The sequence below is a fragment of the Saccostrea echinata genome, unplaced genomic scaffold (genome assembly GCF_033153115.1).
Source record: "Saccostrea echinata isolate AGI-Se365-2 ecotype Australia unplaced genomic scaffold, CSIRO_AGI_Sech_v1 ptg000009l, whole genome shotgun sequence".
In the NCBI taxonomy this organism is placed as follows: domain Eukaryota; kingdom Metazoa; phylum Mollusca; class Bivalvia; order Ostreida; family Ostreidae; genus Saccostrea; species Saccostrea echinata.
The window spans coordinates 51,185,685-51,200,758 of NW_026889758.1; the positions used below are offsets into that span (position 1 = coordinate 51,185,685).

A 15,074-nucleotide genomic window follows, 5' to 3' on the forward strand; every position below is an offset into this window, starting at 1 on the left:
CAAAAAGGAATCTTCTCTCTATCTGCACTTTTGTTCTGAATTAATTTTTAAAATTTATTTTCCATACATGGGATGGATTGAGAGGTGAAATTTTTGAAAATTGGACAGTATCTTAACAAACAACTTCAAATTTAAGTTCTAAGCATTTTTCATGTGCAAAAAAAAATAAATAAACCAAAGTCAAGTAAAATATGTGAGATTCCAAGTGTAAACTGCGGCATTATACTTATGTCATTCGAAGGAAGATCACCAGAGATTTGAAGTGTTCATTCTACAACGAATCATTTTAATTTGTGCATATAAAGCGGTTTAATTCTTGTGGTACAAGGCAAAGGTTTGAGAATACCCGAAGTCAGAAAAGACAGAGCATTCAATACATATCAATCAGATAATTAGACAGATGACGGTGACGAATTGATCATTAAGGCGATGATTCCAAATGTTGAGGTACATTTAGGTGACTCGGATACATTCACATACATTCAGTGCTTAGCGGTACAGATATTTCAATGGAATGTTTTGAAACTGCCTTTTAGGTATCATGGCTTTTTTGTGCACTCTTGGTAATCTTCAGCTTCTTCAGAATGGATAAGCAATTTGGCCTGGGATATTCCACAAGGAACAAAATAACATTCCACTATTTTAATTTACTCTGTACAAAGAAGCACATATTTGTCGTCCAGAGATTTTTTTAATACCACCATTGACCGTCAATTGGTGTGATAATTGAACGGATTTTGATTTTTTTCAGGATCACAATAAAGATACTGTAGATTAAATCCTCAATCTGGAATGACTGTTAATGCTGGGTTTAGCTAGTAATCCGGTGCTTAAGGATACTACACCATCTTCTTTATATGACTTGAAAATGTGATGGATAACTGATTTCAATCTTGATTGAATATTGCTAACACCGGGTCGGTAGTATTTCCGCCATATTTTGGCGATGAATATTTTAAATGGATCTTTTAAAAGATAAAGATCCTCACTTGACTTTATTCGCCTGTTTGAGTTCAATTTGTACCACTCAAAGAGCATCCATTTTTCGATGTGACTGACTCTGGACACCCAGACCACAAATCGGCATTAGATGTGTCTCTCCTTTCGCTAAACTGTTTTGGGTCATGTTTCACACTGACTTTTTCGTCTGTGAAGTTTGGGGAAATTAGCCTGGTAGGATAGCTACTCGCTTTTTCTACTGTAATGCTAAATTAGCAAAGAGAAACAATTCCGATTAAAGTTGAACGATGTTTATTGTAAAGTCAGCAGATAGAAAGTGAATTTTATAAAAGTTGTTACACAAAAAAAATTATAATAAACAGGTACAAGTAATTATCGAATAAACAATGTCAGATAAGTAAATAACTTTTGAAACAACCTGTAGCGAAACCCGCTAAGAGAAGGTACGATTACTAAACAACAAATAAAGATCGATCGGTTACGTGAAATCAGTCATGCATAGCGCTTACCAAAGTTTTTACAGTTACAGAAGTTAAAAATCAAAAGTAGACAATAAAATCGGAAAACTTACAAACATTTAACTCCAAAGACAATGTTTACAAAACTTCGGGAAAATTTATTTACCTTCTCTGACTAGAGAGTTCCGAACAGGGAACATAATTCATAAGCGGTAAAATTAAATTGCCAAAAATTTATACAAATAGAAAAATTCCAAAAACACTATTTCGTGAGTAATTCAACAAAGAAATGATTGCTAGTAATGTAATTATATAATTTTAAACATTATTTGAACATTAAATGAAACCAGCAATTTGAAATTAATAAAACATTTCAGATATTTAAAAATGAAGTGTAAGCCAAATGAACAAAGTAATTTATCCTAATTCCGTCTCAAGAATACTTTATAGGAAATCATTAAAACATTAATTAAAAATAACTATAATGAAATTAAATCTAATCTTTAACTTTCAAATAAAATAACACAAGCTTACCTAAATTGGCAAAGAGAAACAATTCCGATTAAAGTTGAACGATGTTTATTGTAAAGTCAGCAGATAGAAAGTGAATTTGCTAAATTCACAATCTATCCGGACTCTACATCGGAATTGAACTCTTGACCAATCAGGAAGCTTGTTACAAAAATTACTGCAGGTAAGTCGGCAATTTCTTTTGATAGGCCTGACACTGATTACTTACATTATCAAAGAGCCGAAAGGTGATGAAGTCAATTAGCTAAATTTCCGTTTTGAGTTTTTAACAATAGGAAGATTAGGTGAAGCCGAAACAAAATAAACAAGATTCTAAAACGTAAAAATAATTTAATACCTGTGTCATAGCAAAGTGTCAAGCCGATCTCGCCAAGAATTAGCCAACAAAAAGGCCGAAATAAAAAAGAATTTTACAGTTTATTTAGTAGATAAAATAATTGTTTCGCAACCTGTCATGAGTAAATTGATTTCCGAAAGGTGACAGATTGCTTAAATTCCGCATTTAATGGATTCAAGAAAGCGTATATTTTTTTGTGATACAGAAAAATAAAAATTGAAATTATTTTAAGTAAACTTGATGAAATTAAACAAAATTGAAATTAAGAAAAAGGAAATTAATTTCATAAAAATTTAAGCAAATTTAAAATGTCAAATTGTAATGAATTAAAATTCATATAATATGTTATAGTTAGTTTTAAATTCTATGAATTCTAAAACTTTAATGTAACACATGTAAAAAGTTTGGACTTGTGTTATATTGTCCCACCTGTTCAAACATTTCAAGAGTTTATGCGAGTTGTATTTTCCGAAGTAAAACTATGAAATGCGGCAAAAAGACGGACATCCTCTACCTTTCTGGCGTCATTTTTTTAACAATATTTTTTTTTTTTTTAGAGATTTCTATTAAATTTCCGATTAGAACTCAGAGAACTGTTAATTAATAAAATTAGTTTAAAAAATTTTATATTTTACGGAATAAGTGTGTTATATCACACAGTGAATTAACTTGAAAATTAGACATCAAAAGGTCATATCAAACAGTAGACTCTCGGTAGGAAAACGTCGTTCTGTGAAACCGTTTATTTTCGTGTGGTTTACTTTCGCTGTTCCGTGGCATGTAGAGACCCACAAATGTATGTCCTCCACAAAATGTTACATTCTTAAACGACGGTGTCACAAATCCCATCGAACCAATAACTAAAAACCACGAAATTATGTCCCCCTGAAACTCAATGATTTTTCAGTATTTTGAAGTGAAATATATGGAGATATATGGGGAACAGTATTCAAGCTCAAAAGTCCATTAAACATTACAAAATAGGTGCAGAGCAAACACTGACCTCCAAAACATCAGAGGTGGGATTAGGTGCCATGGAAAAGTGCGCATCCCCTGCCGACCGGTCACACTCGCCGTGTGCTCCTTGTCATGATCAGGAAATAACGGAAAAATCCGTCGACAATTCAGTGTGTAAATAATGGCCTAACAATTAGTATGAAAAACGTCAGTCAGCATTTGACTCAATGATAATTATATTTGCTGACAAGGTCATTGTATCGACCATAGAACTTACGAAATGATGACTTTAAACGAGATTGCTGATATTCTTGTTCCATCAACTTGTTTGTCAATAATAATATACCTCGTTTTAGAAATTGTACATACGTAGAGCATGCTCTGGCGTATCGAATTAACTGAGAGATATAAACCCCGTATGCAGGTGATGAAGGTATATAGCTGCAATAGTGAGGGAAGTTGACGATTGAAAAGTTAAAGTCATCACTTTTATCATAAAGCTTGGTTGTAAGAATACCATTAACGTCATCTTTTTCAAATAAAATATCCAAATATGAAACAGATGTGTCAGACTCTGTAGTATCCTTTATCTCAAGCTCACCGGGATATATCGTATCGACATAAGAATGGAAATAACCATTGTTAATTGACAATACGTCGTCGATATATCTAAATGTCGAGTTGAAGGCCACAGCAAGTGTTTTCTTCTTTTCAGGTATAAGATTTGGGACAAATTCTGCTTCATATGAATACAAAAAAGGTCTGCTAATAACGGGGCGCAATTGGTACCCATGGGAATTCCAAAAGATTGTTGGAAGATCTTGTGTCCAAAAAACCCCACATAGATATTGTCAATCAGAAACTCAAGCATCTTTTTAATGTCAACTTCAGAGTACTTGCGTGTATAATCAGAATGTTTTTAACAAAATAATTTTGCAAATGACCAATGACAAGGTAAGTAAATTTACGAGTTCCATTTTTATTGAAAAAGCAGCTGTCAATGATATCAAAAAGCCTGGACTTTAATTTATCGTGGGGAATGGTTGTGTACAAAGTTGAAAAGTCGTAAGTTTTTAAGCTGTTGATTTTGGTAAAATCTTGTGATTTCAATTTTTCCAATAGTTCCTTGGAATTTTTAAGTATCCACATCTGATTTACACCACTTCTCGAATGTATTGATGCACAGTACTCTTGAAGTTTCCCCTTCACTACTGTTAATATCTTAGTGAGGAGTAAAGAAAGATGCTTGGTTGAACATTTACTGGAACCCGCTATGAATCTTTGTTTGTAAGGATTTTTATGAAGTTTCTGAATCCAATATTGATATGGTAATTCAAATTCATTTTGGTTGTTTGGAATATTAAAAATATTCAAAACTGACATGTGACAATGTTGTCACCTGCTTTGTCAGCAGGGACCAGTACGTACTGATCATGTAATCCATCTAATTCTTTTTTCACTTCTGGATTGTTGAATACAGAAGGATAGATGGTTCTCATATTGCCCCTCAATCTTTTAATGCGCGATTTTAACATACATCTGATACATTTAATCCATTCTGACAAAGTGTCAAGGTCTTCTTTTTCATACATGGCCCATCGCCTGACGTAATCCTCTACAGAATCCAAAATATTTATGAAATTCCGACGCCAGTTGAAGGATCGGGGTTCCCTATATTTAGGACCTTTTAAAATTAGTGATCTAAGGTCCTCATTATTAACTATATTTACGTCACCAGTAATAACGTGTCCAGCAGGACTATAGTTATAGGGTGAAGAAGAACATGAACACGATGGAGGATTATGTCTCAGATATTCGATATCCAGGCACTGTAAAGTTTTCTTGTAATTAAAAAGTTTGGAAGCAATAGTCGATGTATATTTGTAGGAAATACAAGGTGTAGTCTTTAACTTGAAATATGGTGGAATACAAGACTGGACCCTTTTGTGATTAAGAATATTACTTACATTAAGGATTCATACCAGTCTTTACGAACACATTGACAATTAGTGATGGGAATTGGTAAGAATTTCATAATCGATGATCGGGCTACTGTAACTATAATTGGACATTTACAAAGTCTATCGATTTAGTTAATTAAATGGTAAGAATGGGTAAATTAGATATGTATCTGTTGTTCATTTTGCTAAAAAAGAATAAATGGATATCTTCTGAGTGTTTTATTGAGTTTTTCTTGAGATAAACAAATTTTACAAAATTCGTAGATTTAACTAAACATTAATAAAATTTGAAAATCAAAAAATGAACATGTTGACTACATGTAACAAAGTAACAGAATCATCTACACATTTCAAAGTTGCTGCGAACTTCACCAGTGTTATTCCATGTTTTTGTTCATGAAGATTATGTTGTCAATGTAAGATGGACTTAAGCGAGCCCTTTTTTTGTTGACCAAATGTCCAGCTAAGCTTAACACTCTTTCAACGGGCACTGAGGAAGCTGGAATAGCTAAGTATTTCTTGGCTAACACACTCAATCTTGGGTAATAGATTCCATTCTTTTTCCACCACTGGAGAATTGTTAGGTTAGAATCACACTGAGAGCCTCCATTGTATTTTCCTACTTCCTGCTCAATGACATCTTTCACTGGCTTTACAGATGTCAATGACAATTTCTTCAAAGATAAGTCGTATGGCTTATCGTTTATTCTGTAAAAAAGATGTTGAATGTATTGATGTACCTTTAGCAGTTCTGATTTAATGCATCAGTCCTCGAACATTTTGATTGATTGATGTTTAAGAATTTCTCGCTCATAGACATCCATATACCGGTGAAGGGCTTCAAATTTAGACCTTTGCTCTGCACTTAGGGCCATTGAGCAGTGGGTTTTTTTTTATCGTGCCAACGCCTTCCTTGACAAGGGGACCTCGTTTTTTAAGGTCTCATTTTAAAGACTCGCAACTTTCACTTCAAAGGGACAAGCGCTTGGAGAGGGTACATTTGCGTTGCTTTTATCGACTTAGATCAGTTGTGGCCAGGATTTGAACCTACGACCTTCCGATCACGGAGCGAGCGCTCTATCGACTATGCTACCATGACGGTTAACTTTACGATAACCCTTAAGCTTTGGTCGTTGTTATTTTATGATCGCAGTTTTCAGAGTTTCAGTGTTCATTAAATATCCTCTGATATTTCTTTTATTGTTCCTTCTCATATTCATTAGAGTTCAACTTGTTCAAGGCGTTCCTAGGTAGCACTTCTCTTTCAGTCCCCTTTATTGTGATGGCTTCTGTGTGTAATCCACTCCAATATGCTGAAAGGCACGGAATTGTGGCAGTGGTGGGGATTCCAGTGCGAGATGATCTTTATCATTCACCTTTTTTGTTTGTTTATTGTTTAACTCGAGAATTTTTCACTCATATGGAGACGCCACCACTTGACGGTGGAGAGCTACAAAGTTTGACCTGTACTCGGCACTTAGGGCCATTGAGCTGTGAGGGGTCTTTTTCGTGCCAGCACCTACTGCGACACGGGACCTCGGTTTATACGGTCTCATCCGAAGGACCGGTCTCCACGTCCCACAGTGGGATTCGAACCCGCGACGTAAGGATCAACTCCTTACTCCACGACTCTAGAGCGAACGCTCTAACCACTGCGCCACTCAGGCAACTTCACTTTTTATGCCCCCGGATCGAAAGATCCCGGGGGTATATTGTTTTTGTCCTGTCTGTCTGTTGTCAACTTTAACCTTGCCCATAACTTTTGATTGGTTGGAGCTATGACTTTCATATTTCACATGTGTATTCCTTGTGACAAGACCTTTCTTTGGGTACCATCATATTTGACTTTTTGACCTTGACGTTTGACCCACTTTTGCAAAATTTTATGAAACTTTAACCTTGGCCATAACTTCTGAACAGTTGGTGCTTTGGGTTTCAAACTTCACATGTATATTTTTTTTGACAAGGCCTTCCTTTGGATACCAACAACTTTGACCTTTTGACCTTGGAGTTTGACCCACTTTTGAAAAACTTTAACCTTGGCCAGAACTTTTGAACAGTTGGTGCTTGGGGTTTCAAACTTCACATGTGTATTCCTTGTGACAAGACCTTCCTCTGGGTATCAACCTCTTTGAGCCTTTGACCTTGACCTACATGTAGGAGTTTGACCTACTTTTAAAAACTTTAACCTTGGTCATAACTTTTGAATGGTTAGAGCTAGGGCTTTCATACTTCACACATGTAATCCTTGTGACAAGACCTTCCTTTGGATACCAACGACTTTGACCCTTTGACCTTGACATAGGAGTTTGACCTACTTTTGAAAAACTTTAACCTTGGCCATAATTTTTGAATGGTTGGTGCTAGCGCTTTCATACTTCACATATGTAATCCTTGTGACAAGACCTTCCTTTGGATACCAACCACTTTGACCTTGACATAGGAGTTTCACCTACTTTCGAAAAACTTTAACCTTGACCATAACTTTTGAATGGTTGGTGCTAGGGCTTTCATACTTTACATATGTAATCCTTGTGACAAGACCTTCCTTTGGATACCAACAACCTTGACCTTGATGTTTTACTTACTTTTAAAAAACTTTAACCTTCGCCATAACTTTTGAACAGTTGCAGCTAGGGCTTTCATATTAAACATTTTTTATCTTTTGGCCTGGATTTTGACTTGCATTTGAGAAACTTTAACCTTCGCCATAAGCTGTCATACGGGGGTATCAGTGTTTCACAAGCACATCTTGTTTGTTTTTAATTTTGAATTCTTCTTTTATATTATAAATGGACTATTTTATCAAATTTGTCCTAAAGTGGTGACAACATTCAAGGCATCCTTTATGAACAAGGAAAAGTTGTGGGTTTGGGCTATTGTTTTCCAATGATGCATTTTAGATTTTTTTTCCTCTGCAACTTAATTGCACATCAATTATATCCAGGTATGATCAGACTTGTCTTATCAAAAAAACTTGAGCATTTCTTCAGGAAAAAAAAAACTTTATTGACGTCCTTTTATTAGATTCTGCTATGTGACAGTGGTGAAAGGTCAAAACATGTTTAGCAAAATTTACTTGGTGAATATATTCAATGCTGCTTTCTATGTATTGTTCACTGTGGCTGGAGCATAATCGCCCCGGGTTGCTATATTTCATCTTTGTGGGACGTTTATTATCTGTGGTGAGGGCTTGTCTCAAGAGTAATATGAATATATCCTATAAGTTTTGGGGTAGTAAATTCCTACTAATCCGGCGGCGAATATTCCTCTCTGTTGAAATATAGGCAAATGTACAGTCCAAAACTTTACATGAGGCGCGAAGAGCCGAAAAGGGAGGTAGGAACGGGAGGAGGTTGTCTTCCTCCGTGTGTGTGTTGGAGGGGGGGCTCTCCCGAGAAAAATAAAAAGAAGTTGTGTGATTTGATAAAGTCATGCATTGTATTTGAGTTTGGTATAAGCTCTCATTCGTACATGTGTCATAAGAAAAAATGACTTGTCTTAACGGAAATTTTGAAATTATTTAAGAATTCGAAGACATCTGTGATTATTATTTGACCAGTGAATATAAATATTTTAATTCTTCACCGTGAAATCAATAAACTACTGCATACTGAAAAAGTTTAAATTCGTACAGTTGAACTCTTTTACAATACTTACAATGTAGCAGATGCCTAGATGAACACGTCCTTTCTGAAAAATCATTCTGAATTCAAATAATCTTATGTTTACGCTTTCCATCTGAAAAATTATTCCGAATTAATACTTTTTTCCGTTTTCATTTAACCAAAATATTTTGTTCAGTAATCAATTTTTTTTTCAATCTAGCAACTGATGCCCTTGTTTCTTGGGAGATAAACTTTTACAGCATGGTCAAAATTAATTTTTTTGTGTACACAAAAAACAGCAAGATTACGGAGTTGTTCTTTGCCTATTTTAACACGAAAATGATTCTTTACCCTTTTCATTGCCAAAAAGGATCACCCTGCAGATGTTTTCGTGACTGGTATCGATACAAGAACGAGACATACCTGGTGAAAGATCGAGTAATCTCACCTTAGTGACTTCTAATGTAGATTAAAGTCGCTGGTTTGGTGTCATCTTACTCAATTCTCCATTTTGTTTGTTAGTGACTAACTTGTGTGTAGAATTACTGTGGTTTAGTCTGTCTTTCAATAATTAATTCTTGCAAGGGAAAAGGAACCAGTAACTGACCAGCGAAACGTCCTCTAAGCCTAGTGCTACAAGGCGATCCTCAAGTTCTACCATCAGGTAATCCATAATTGTTAAATAAACGGTCCTCTTCTAATATTCCTGATACAGAACAGACTGGAATATTCTAATTCGATTCTTCGTTTCTCGATAGCAACTGATCGGGAGGCCCGGTTTCCATTCTCTTTCGCCGCGCCGCGTCAAATCTACGACGTTAACACAGGTAATGACTGTTCCTTCGCCAAACGCCCGGCATTTAAAGTGAAAATCATGGGTCTTCCGGAGGAGACCTTAAAAACCGAGGTCACTGTACGTGTTGGCACGACAAAGAGCCCTCATTGCTCCACCGCTCAATGGCCCTGAGTGTCGAGTATAGGTCCTTCTCCGGCATACGGTGACATGGTGACGTTTCTGTATAAAAAAGGAATGTTAAACAATATACAATCCACCAATTAATGGATAGGAACGTCGCGTTTAATAGTAATCTAACAAGCTCGATCATATGAGGAAATATGATGATAATGAACAGTAAAAAAGCACAAAGTCCATTGAAACAAACGGAAAAACCCGTATACAATTCCGTTTGAAAATGAATGGCCTAACACTTTGTATGAAAAACGTCAGTTCCGCATTCGATTATATCGGCTGACAAGGTCATTGTACCGATCATAGAGTTTGCAAAATTTTGACTTTAAAATAGACAATTGATATCCTTGTACCATCAACTTATTTGTCAATAGCTTGTCTTTTTTTAAAATTCGTACGTAGGACATGTCCTAGCGTATCGAATCAACAGGAACAAAAACTCCATAAAGCATCCCAAACTACCTCATCATTTCATTCATCTTAGAGGAAGAATTTTTTTATGCCCCGTAATCGGAGATTAGCGGACATATAGCTTTTGGTGTTGACGTTTGTTGATTGATTGAATGTATGTTGTTTAACGTCCCATTCGAGAATTTTTCACTCATATAGAGACATGTACCGGTGAAGGGCTTCAAATTTTGACCTTTACTCGGCACTCAGGGCCAATGAGCAGTGAGGGATCTTCATCGTGCCAACACCTGCCGTGACACAGGGCCTCGGTTTTTAAGGTCTCTTCAAAAGGACCGGCAACTTTCACTTCAAAGTGCCGAGCGCATGGCGAAGAAACAGTTGCTACCCATTTTTTATCGACTTAGGTCAGTCGCGGCCGAGATTCGAACTCACGACCTCCTGATCACGAAGCGAGCGCTCTACCGAATGAGCTACCGTGAACGGTCTGTTGACGTTTGTTAATCTGTCCGCAAAAACTTTAATCTCGCCTATAACTTTTGAAAGGTTGCTGCTAGGACTTTCATATTTCACAGGTGTATTCCCTATGACAAGATCTCTTTTGGATCCAATACATTTGACCTGGAGTTTGACCTACTTTTTCAAAGTTTTACCTAGTTTTTAAATTTTGACTTAAGAGTTTGATCTACACTTTAAAAACTTTAACATGTAAACGTAGATCAAACTTGAGCTGTCATACAGAGGCATTAGTGTTTCACAAATACATCTTGTTTTATAACAAGTTCTGTTTCACGCACTTCTTCTACAAAGTCCAGTTACCCGCGTGGCTCAGTTGTTAGAGCGTTTGCTCTAGAGTCGCGGCGTAAGGTGTTGATCATTAAGTCAGGGTTTTAATCTACAGTGCGACGTAGAAACCGGTCTTTGGACGAGACCGTGTAAACTGAGGTCCCATTTTGATGTAGGTGCTGGCATGAAAAAGAATCCTCACTGCTCAAAGGCCAAAAGTATCGAATACAGGTCTGTGCAGGCCGCCAGTGCAAGTGGTGGCGTCTCAATATGAGTGAAACATTCTCGAAGGGACGTGAAACAATCAAACAAATTAACATCTACAAGGTCCATCGTCGATCTGTGGTTGAAATAAAGCGAATAGAGCCACTGTGTTCTGAAATCTGCATATTTTCGTGGCTGCAGTATTCTGTACTGTCATCATATTTAAGCGCATTAAGTTTTTATTTAATTCCAGGGATGACCACTTACATGCTACATCTGTACACAGCCCGCGTTGCGCAGTGGTTAGAACGTTCACTCTAGAGTCGCGGAGTAAGGAGTTGATCCTTACGTCGCAGGTTCGAATCCAAATGTCGGACGTGGAGACCGGTCCTTCGGATGAGACCGTATAAACCGAGGTACCGTGTCCCAGTAGATGCTGGCACGTAAAAGATCCCTCACTGCTCAATGGCCCTGAGTGCCGAGTATAGGTAAAAACTTGTAGCTCTCCCCCGGCAAGTGGTGGCGTCTCCATATGAGTGAAAAATTCTCGAGAGGAACGTTAAACAATAAACAAACAAACACCTGTACACATGGTTGGGTGACGATTTCAACTCAAACCAACCTTGACATGAAGAGGATTTCACAAACACCTGTACACATGGTTCGGTGACGATTTCAACTCAAACCAACCTTGACATGAAGAGGATATCACACATTGATGACAACAGCTTCCTGCATAGGGTGTACACAAAGAGAAGACTACCGACAGACGACATATTTAAAAATGACAAGTGCTGAACTTTATACAGGTTGAAGAACGGCTTCCTTGAAAGTTGATTCAGTGTGAGTTGATTCAGTGTTACTTCTGTATTGAAATATTCCACTATTACCCCGGAAAAAAGTATTGTGTATTTGATGATCATGTGCATGAATACAGTATTTAAATTATCTAATGCAGTCGTGCAGTTCTGTTCTCAGATGCACTCGTATTCAATATATGCCTTAATTAATAGCACGATTATGCGTAAGTTTTTACAGGAATATCAATGGTTGTGTTTGCAATCATCTTCAATGTGTGTAAGTTAAACGTATATGTGGAATAGACCATCACGGTAGCTCAGTCGGTAGATCCGTGATCGGATGGTCGTGGATTCAAACCCTGGCCGCGACTTACCTTAGTCGTTAAAAATTCCTTCAATGCTTATTGATATTTGAACAATGAAAATTAAAAAAACAACAACAGAAAATGAAGGTATTGAAACTTTGTATAAAATTTTGTTTGAGAAAGTCTTTGTGGTGTCAATACATATCATTTACATTTAGGAGTCCCTACACAATAACAGCACAGGCATTTAAAATTATGATTGATATGTCTATTGTGACGTCAGGCTTATCACATATACAAAAATCCTGTATTTATTACTAGGTATGTAATAACCTAAAGTACCAAGACCTAGTGACGGATTGTCAACAAAATGAATGGAAGGTCTGATTTTTCGCAGTAGAAGTGGGATGTAGAGGATTTGTGGGACAGTCTATGTGGAGGGCACTGAGAGTCATTGGCATTACTGGAGCAGAGAGAATGCGACTGATAGGGAGTCTGTGTAGGGAGGCAGAGTCAGCATCTATGTGGTTGTGGAGAAGAAGGGCAGATAAATGGAAAGACAGTTAAGATACAGCAGTGATATAGACAGTAAAATAGAACAGCAGTGATGTTAAGCCAAGTGGTTCCGAGCTGGGACGTGATCACCCCAGTCGGCGCACCTCTGGAGGCTGTAGTGGACAGCGCCGAAACAGCTGATGAAGGAGGATCCACCTGAAGACGGAACCACGCATCTTTCCACCAGGATGTATACAAGTAATAATAAAAAATTAAAAAACAACAACAACAATTCATGACAAAATCCGGCCCTCGGACTGATATTGGCGTCTCGGGTTGATATGGGGTGTATTACAAATTTGGCCATGTATTATTCTCTATTTTGTTCTTTATTTAAATATGGTCTTCAGCAAATTTATAAAAAATATAATGGTGTTTTGAAGGCATGCTTTCTTAAAAAGCCACATTAATGGTTTTTTTAAAATGTTTTAGAAACATGAATCTATTATGAGACCCACTTTAAATGTGACCAGGCCTTGGAGAGCTTAATGACTATGCCAGAGGAGACAACTCTGGAGCTCCTTTCTAAGGTCACTAACTCACTAAGTATGATCTTGATGGAATGACAAAGGTAGTTAAACTATGTTTAGTATAATAATATATGACATGGTACCTCAATCTCCATCTTAAAAAAAGGTATTTGAATCATATAAGACACTGATCACAAGATTTCTATCTTCACAGGAAGATGAGTACTTGAAGGGTACACGGAACATTCAGTTTGCTGTGTGCAAACTTTCCAAAATGCCTTGGGAGAAGACACTCGCACAGTTCTGGACCAGTGAACAGGAAGCCAAGCCGAGGAAGAACTCAGCCAGTTTATAGGGTATTTTTTGGGGGGTTATAAATAATAAACACTAAATCCACTTAACTTTACTTATCATGGCAATTCTATAACATCTTAACCATTTTCAGAGATGTAAAAAGAGGAGTTCCTGGGGACAGACTGCGTAGCTTTGTTGAACACAAGCTTCAAGATCAGAACTACAAAACAAAGCCCCTTGTTTATCAAGAGGATCCCTTGGCTTTCCTTAAGGAGGGGAAACTGGAAACGCCAGTAAATATTTCCATTTTTAATGAAGAAACAGTAAGTCATGTTTTTTTTCTATGGACTATGTTGAATACAATACATGTATAAGCATATGTAATCAAATAAACTAGTTTGAGTATAAATTATCCAAACTTCAAATGATTGTTCTATTATTATTATTTATTATTTATTTTCAATTTTATGTTGAAATGTAAATATTTCTAATAGTTTTCAACATGCATGTCAAGAGGATTTATTTTATTGTATCTGTGCCATGCAATTTTACATTTTTGTTTTATATTTAATAATTAAAGCCTGACTGGCAACCCCTCTTAAGGATATGTATGGACCTTCCTTTGCTGCATGAAAATCATACCTTAATATTAACAACGTCATGGAATGGTGTCAGTAATACAAAGAAAGGATTAGAATTGATGTACCCTAATAAGAGTTCAACAGTTGAAAATGTATTTTACAACAAGAAGAGTAAGGTCACGATAAAGATCCCTCAATGTTCAATGCCCATGAGTGCCGAGTAAAGGTGTGAAATGGTGAAAAGCCCATCATCGGTATATGGTGACGTCTCTATATGGGTGAAAAATTCTTAAACGGGACGTAAAACAAGTCAATCGATCCACGTTTGGAATAAGAAATGTTAACCGTAAACTTTAATACAGAGGTCTCTTACTCCAGTATGTTTTTGTGTGGGTAACGTTCTAAGATTTCGGAAAATATATGTTAGGATAAGAACCTGTTGTTTTCCCTTGGTAAATCAACTGCGAGGGTAGAAGGTGATCTGAGTGGAGAATAGGAATGCTGTTATCTGTCTTCTGTCACCCGTACCGTCAACTTTAATCTGTTTTTTTTTTTTTTTTTACAAACTTCATCCATACTCCATTCACAATCATATTCGAGCCAATTATAAGCAATTGTTTTACTGAACGCATAGACTGACGGTAATCTCTTTGAGAATGGAAAGGAGTAGGCTAAGAAAAATTAATAAACAATAAAATTCAAAATAATAGTTAAGAAACAAAATTATAAACATCTATAGAGTCTAAAATGCATTTATAGGGAAAAAATATTTCATTTTTGATGTAATAAGACAAATTCAAACTTGTTAATAACAATCAGCGAATGCATGTGTAAACATTAAAACACATATTCTTCGCTGCATTTTCATTTCCGTCATTTATTTTGTACA

General features: G+C 36.4%; 1 pseudogene; it reads left to right on the forward strand.

The window, feature by feature from the left end:
- Window positions 1-14,409, forward strand: part of LOC133182846 (uncharacterized) — a 48,564-nt pseudogene extending 34,155 nt beyond the window's left edge.
- The last annotated feature ends 665 nt before the right edge of the window (window positions 14,410-15,074 follow it).